Source organism: Cornus florida, unplaced genomic scaffold (genome assembly GCF_030987335.1).
Source record: "Cornus florida cultivar Cherokee Brave unplaced genomic scaffold, ASM3098733v1 CherokeeBrave_3.0.0_Hap2_Chr04, whole genome shotgun sequence".
Classification (NCBI taxonomy): domain Eukaryota; kingdom Viridiplantae; phylum Streptophyta; class Magnoliopsida; order Cornales; family Cornaceae; genus Cornus; species Cornus florida.
In genome coordinates, this window is record NW_026775574.1 from 81,306,644 (window position 1) to 81,313,007 (window position 6,364).

The following is a 6,364-nucleotide window of genomic DNA, read 5'->3' on the forward strand; positions in this document are numbered from 1 at the left end:
TAAATATGTAATTTGTGTTACAGTTTAATAGAAATTCTTTAAAAAAATATTTTAATATCAATTAATAAATATTTTTTTATATTAATAATTATTGTCTAATTAGATTTCCTTTTATTAAAAAAACTCATAATAAATAGATAAATAAGTAATTTGTGTTAAAGTTTTATAGAAACTCTTTTTAAACCTCTTTTTATATTAATTAATAAATATTTTTTTATCTTAATAATGCTTGTCTAATTAGATTTTCTTTTATTAAAAAAACTCATAATAAATAGATAAATATATAATTTGTGATATAGTTTTATAGAAACTCTTTTAAAAACTCTTTTTAGATTAATTAATAAATAATTATTTATATTAATAATACTTGTCTAATTAGATCTCCTTTTATTAAAAAAACACTTAGTAAATATATAAATAGAAAATTTGAGTTAAAATTGTATAGAAACTCTTAAAATATTATATTTTGTTTATTGTGATAGAGTTTTATTGAAAATAAAATTTGTGATTTGTGATAGAGTTTTATAAAAATTATTTTATTTTCTTTAAATATATCCTTGTTTAATTAGATTTAATTTTATTGAGAAACTCATAATAAAAGTTAATTTATGGTAGAGTTTTAGAAAAATTATTTTCTTTTATATATCAATTAATAAATATTTTTTATATTAATAATTCTAGTCTAATTAGATTTTCTTTTATTAAAAAATTCATAATAATAAATAGATAAATAGATTAACTTAAATTTTATTAGATATATTTTAGAGTTTGATTGACATTTTTTTTTATTTATAAAAACTCTTTGCATATCAATTAATAAATATATTTTTTATAAAAATAGATAGTTAATTACTGAAACTCTTTGCACATGTATAATACTATAGATAAAAACTTTTTTTATATCAATTAATAAATATTTTTTTATATAATTAAATACTTAAACACCTTGGCACAACTTCTATATTTTACTCAGAAAATTAGGTTTTCTTTAATTAAAGAATTCATAATAATAAATAGGTTAATCTGAATTTTATTAGGTAGATTTTAGAGTTTTATAGAACTTTTTTTTCTATAAAAACTCTTTTCATATCAATTAATAAATATTTTTTTATATAAATAAATAAATACTGAAACTCATTCCACAGTTAACTTTAGATTTACTTTTATTAAAAAAATCATAATAATAAATAGATAAATAGGTTAATTTGAATTTTATTAGGTAGATTTTAAAGGTTTATAGAGTTTTTTTTTTCTTTTATTTTTTTATTTATTTATAAAAACTCTTTTCATATCAATTAATAAATATTTTTTATATAAATAAATAAATATTAAAATATTGAAACTCTTTGCACATTTAATATTTTATTTTCTTTAAATATATCCTTGTCCAATTAAATTTTATTTTATTAAGAAACTCATAATAAAAGTTAATTTGTGGTAGAGTTTTAAAAAAATTATTTTATTTTATATATCAATTAATTAGTATTTTTTATTTTAATAATTCTTGTCTAATTCAATTTTCTTTTATTAAAAAATTCATAATAATAAATAGATAAATAGGTTAATTTAAATTTTATTAGATAGATTTTGGAGTTTGATAGAGTTTTTTTTTTTTTTTTTTTTTAAATACTTTTCGTATCAATTAATAAATATATTTTTTTATGAATAGATACTTAAATACTGAAGCTCTTTGCACATTTAATAGTAGTATGGATAAAATCTTTTTTATATTAATTAATAAATATTTTTTTATATAATTAAATAAATACTGAAACACTTTGGTAGAACTTCTATATTTTACTCTGAAAATTAGATTTTCTTTTATTCAAAAATTGTAATTTGTAATACGTGTTAGAGTATTATAGAAAATATTTTTAAACTCTTTTTACATGAATTAATAAATATTTTTATATTTTAATAATTCCTATCTAATTAGATTAGCTTTTATTATAAACAAAACTAATCTAATAAAAAATATTTTTTATATTAATAATTCTTGTCTACTTAGATTTTCTTTTATTAAAAAACTTATAATAAATAAATAGGTAATTTGTGTTAGAGTTTAATATAAACTTTTTTAAAAACTCTTTTTATATCAATTAATAAATATTTTTTATTTTAATAATTATTGTCTAATTACATTTAGTTTCATTAAAAATCTAATAATAAATAGATAAATAGGTAATTTGTGTTAGAGTTTTTTAAAAACTCTTTTAAAACCTCTTTTAGTATTAGTTAATAAATAATTTTTTATATTAATAATACTTGTTTAATTTGGTTTCTTTTTATTAAAAAAACTCATAATATATTAGTAAACATGTAATTTGTGTTAGAGTTTTATAGAAACTCTATTAATAGAGTTTTATGAAAAATAAAATAAGTAATTTGTAATAGAGTTTTACAGAAATTATTTTATTTTCTTTAAATATTTACTTGTCTAATTAGATTTAATTTTATTAAGAAACTTATAGTAGAGTTATATAAAAATTATTTTCTTTTATATATCAATTAATAAATATTTTTTATATTAACAATTCTTGTCTAATTAGATTTATTTTATTAAAAAATTGATAATAATAAATAGATAAATAGGTTAAATTAAATTTTATTATGTAGATTTTAGTATTTTATAATATTATTTAATAAATATTTTTTTACATAAATAAATAAATACTGAAACTCTTTACACATTTAATAATAGTATAGATAAAAACTCTTTTTATAACAATTAATAAATATTTTTTTATATAAATAAATAAATACTGAAATTTGGCAGAACTTCTGTATTTTACTCTGGATTTCTAAATTTCTAAAATTATCACCCCTTCCTCCTTCCTCCATGCCTCTATTTATAAGGTTCTTGGATGAATAAGATAATGACATGTGTCCTTTTCTGATAATGACATAATTATAACTGGGCGGACCGGTTATGTTGTAATAATTATCCATAAAAAATAACTAAAAATAAGAGTTTTATATAGAATATGATTGATTTTATTAGGTAATTTTTAGATTTTTATAAAAATTATAATTATCCTTAAAAAAAAAACTAAAAATAAGAGTTTTATATAGAATGTGATTGGTTTTATTAGGTAAATTAGATTTTCATTTAATAAAAAACTTGTAATAATAAATAAATAGGTAATTTGTGTTGGAGTTTAATATAAACTCTTTTAAAAACTCTTTTAAAAACTCTTTTTATATCAATTAATAAATATTTTTTATTAAATAAATAGATAAATAGGTAATTTGTGTTTTAAAAACTCTTTAAAAACCTCCTTTTGTATCCGTTAATAAATATTTTTTTATATTAATAATACTTGTCTAATTAGGTTTCCTTTTATTAAAAAACTCATGATAAATTAGTAATTTGTGTTAGAGTTTTATATAAACTCTTTAAATATATCTTTGTTGATAGAGTTTTATTGATAATAAAATAGGTAATTTGTAATAGAGTTTTATTGAAATTATTTTATTTTCTTTAAATATATACTTGTCTAATTAGTTTTAGTACTCATAATAAAAGCTAATTTGTGGTAGAGTTTTATAAAAATTATTTTATTTTATATATCAGTTAAAAAATATTTTTTATATTAATAAATCTTGTCTAATTAGATTTTCTTTTATTAAAAATGGATAATAATAAATAGATAAATAGGTTAATTTAAATTTTATTATGTAGATTTTACTGTTTTATAGATTTTTTTTTATTTTTCATTTTTTAGTAAAAACTCTTTTCATATCATTGTATTTTACTCTGAAATTCTGGATTTCTAGAATTCTCAATTTATGTACCCCTTCCTCATTCCTCCTTCCTCCATACCTCTATTTATAGGCTTCTTGGATAAATAGGATGATGACATGTGTCCTTTTCTGATAATGACATAATCATAATTGGGCCGGGCCGATTATATTATGATAATTATCTATAAAAATAACTAAAAATAAGAATTTTATATAGAACGTGATTGATTTTATTAGGTAATTTTTAGAGTTTTATAGAAACTATAATTATCCATAAAAAATAACTAAAAATAAGATTTTTATATAGAATGTGATTGATTTTATTAGGTAATTTTTAAAGTTTTATAGAAACTACTTGATTTTATTAGGTAATTTTAGATTTTTATAAAAACTATAATTATCCATAAAAAAAAAACTAAAAATAAGAGTTTTATATCGAATGTGATTGGTTTTATTAGGTAAATCAGATTTTCTTTTATTAAAAAACTTGTAATAAATAAATAAATAGGTAATTTGTGTTAGAGTTTAATACAAACTCTTTTAAAAACTCTTTTTATATCAATTAATAAATATTTTTTATTAAATAAACAGATAAATAGGTAATTTGTGTTTTAAAAACTCTTTAAAAACCTCCTTTTGTATCAGTTAATAAATAATTTTTTATATTAATAATACTTGTCTAATTAGGTTTCCTTTTATTAAAAAACTCATGATAAATTGATAAATTGGTAATTTGTGTTAGAGTTTTATACAAACTCTTTAAATATATCTTTGTTGATAGAGTTTTATTGATAATAAAATAGGTAATTTATAATAGAGTTTTATTAAAATTATTTTATTTTCTTTAAATATATACTTGTTTAATTAGTTTTAATACTCATAATAAAAACTAATTTGTGGTAGAGTTTTATAAAAATTATTTTATTTTATATATCAATTAATAAATATTTTTTATTTTAATAAATCTTGTCTAATCATTTTTTTTTAATTAAAAATGGATAATAATAAATAGATAAATAGGTTAATTTAAATTTTATTATGTAGATTTTACTGTTTCTATAGATTTTTTTTTTTTTTTTTTTTGTTTTAGTAAAAACTCTTTTCATGTCATTTAATAAATATTTTTTTATATAAATAAATAATGAAACTCTTTACAGATCTAATAATAATATAGATAAAAACTCTTTTTATATCAATTAATAAATATTTTTTAATATAAATAAATAAATACTGAAAACTCTTGACAGAGCTTTTGTATTTTACTCTAAAATTCAACTCAATTAATAAATATTTTTTATATAAATAAATAAATACTGAAATTTTTTGGCAGAGTTTCTGTGATTGATTTTATTAGATAATTTTTAGATTTTTATAGAAATTATAATTATCCATAAAAAAATAACTAAAAATAAGAGTTTTATATAGGCTGTGATTGATTTTATTAGGTAATTTTTAAAGTTTTATAGAAAATATTTTTACAAAAACTATTTTTATATCAATTAATAAATATTTTTTTATATAAATAAATAAATACTGAAATACTGAAACACTAAAACACTTTGTACATTTAATAATATATATATATATATATATATATATATATATATATATATTATTTTTTTTCCGAATGGTCTCATCTTTTCATTTTTTTGTTAAATCTAAAAAAATCATGTTTTAATTCTTTTTTTTTTTTGCAATTACCTTAATTATAAAATTTGATGGTATTGATAATCTTAAATTTAAAAAATGAAATAGTCATAGATTGGTATCCTAGAAAAAGAAAGAATAGGTTTTGATTGTGACAGTTAAATTTAATTTAACATTTGACATATAAAGTGTGAATAAATTCTTTTGAATTAAGACTCTCATAAATAACACCCGTATGGCCGTAACTCTTTGCAATAATAGACATTTTTATTAATGTGATCATGACACTCATGTTCATCTTTTAAGTCAAATATTCATCAACACCTTCATCAGTGCTTTTAAATTTTCATTTGAAAGTCAAGCCAAATAATAAGGTAATTTGGTAGGCCCTTTGAAGAATTTAAACACACAAGAATGTTTTCTTAATTTCTTAAGGAGGGTCGATTTTTCTAGTTTTAATTAATATAATTATATGTTGGCCATAAAAAAATAATAAATAACTAACAACAACAGAGTTATCTTATTAATCTTGAAGAAAATGTGAAAATTACATGAGAGCTACCAAAAAAAAAAAAAACTCACAAATATACAGAGAAAAAGAGATCTTATGAGCAAATAATTACACATATGAGAGCTACAAATTGCAATTAAGAATTCGAAAAATAGCTAACTGAACACCAATAATCTTTACAAAACTAAGGGGATAATCTAATGACAACTCTTTTATTGGGGGCTGCAAGTGCTTAGTAGTAAATTATGGGATGCTCCGATAAGTCTAACACTTCCATTACCGACAAACAAATACAATATTTTTTTCTTATTATGATTTATGACTACTTACATGCCCACTTTTGCCCGTGTAAAAAACTTAAAAAGTGAAAAATATTATTAAACTAATATATATAATTGTACATATGTGATATATAACTATTTTCAAGCATCGGATTTAACAAGCTAACTGCTTGACTAGAAA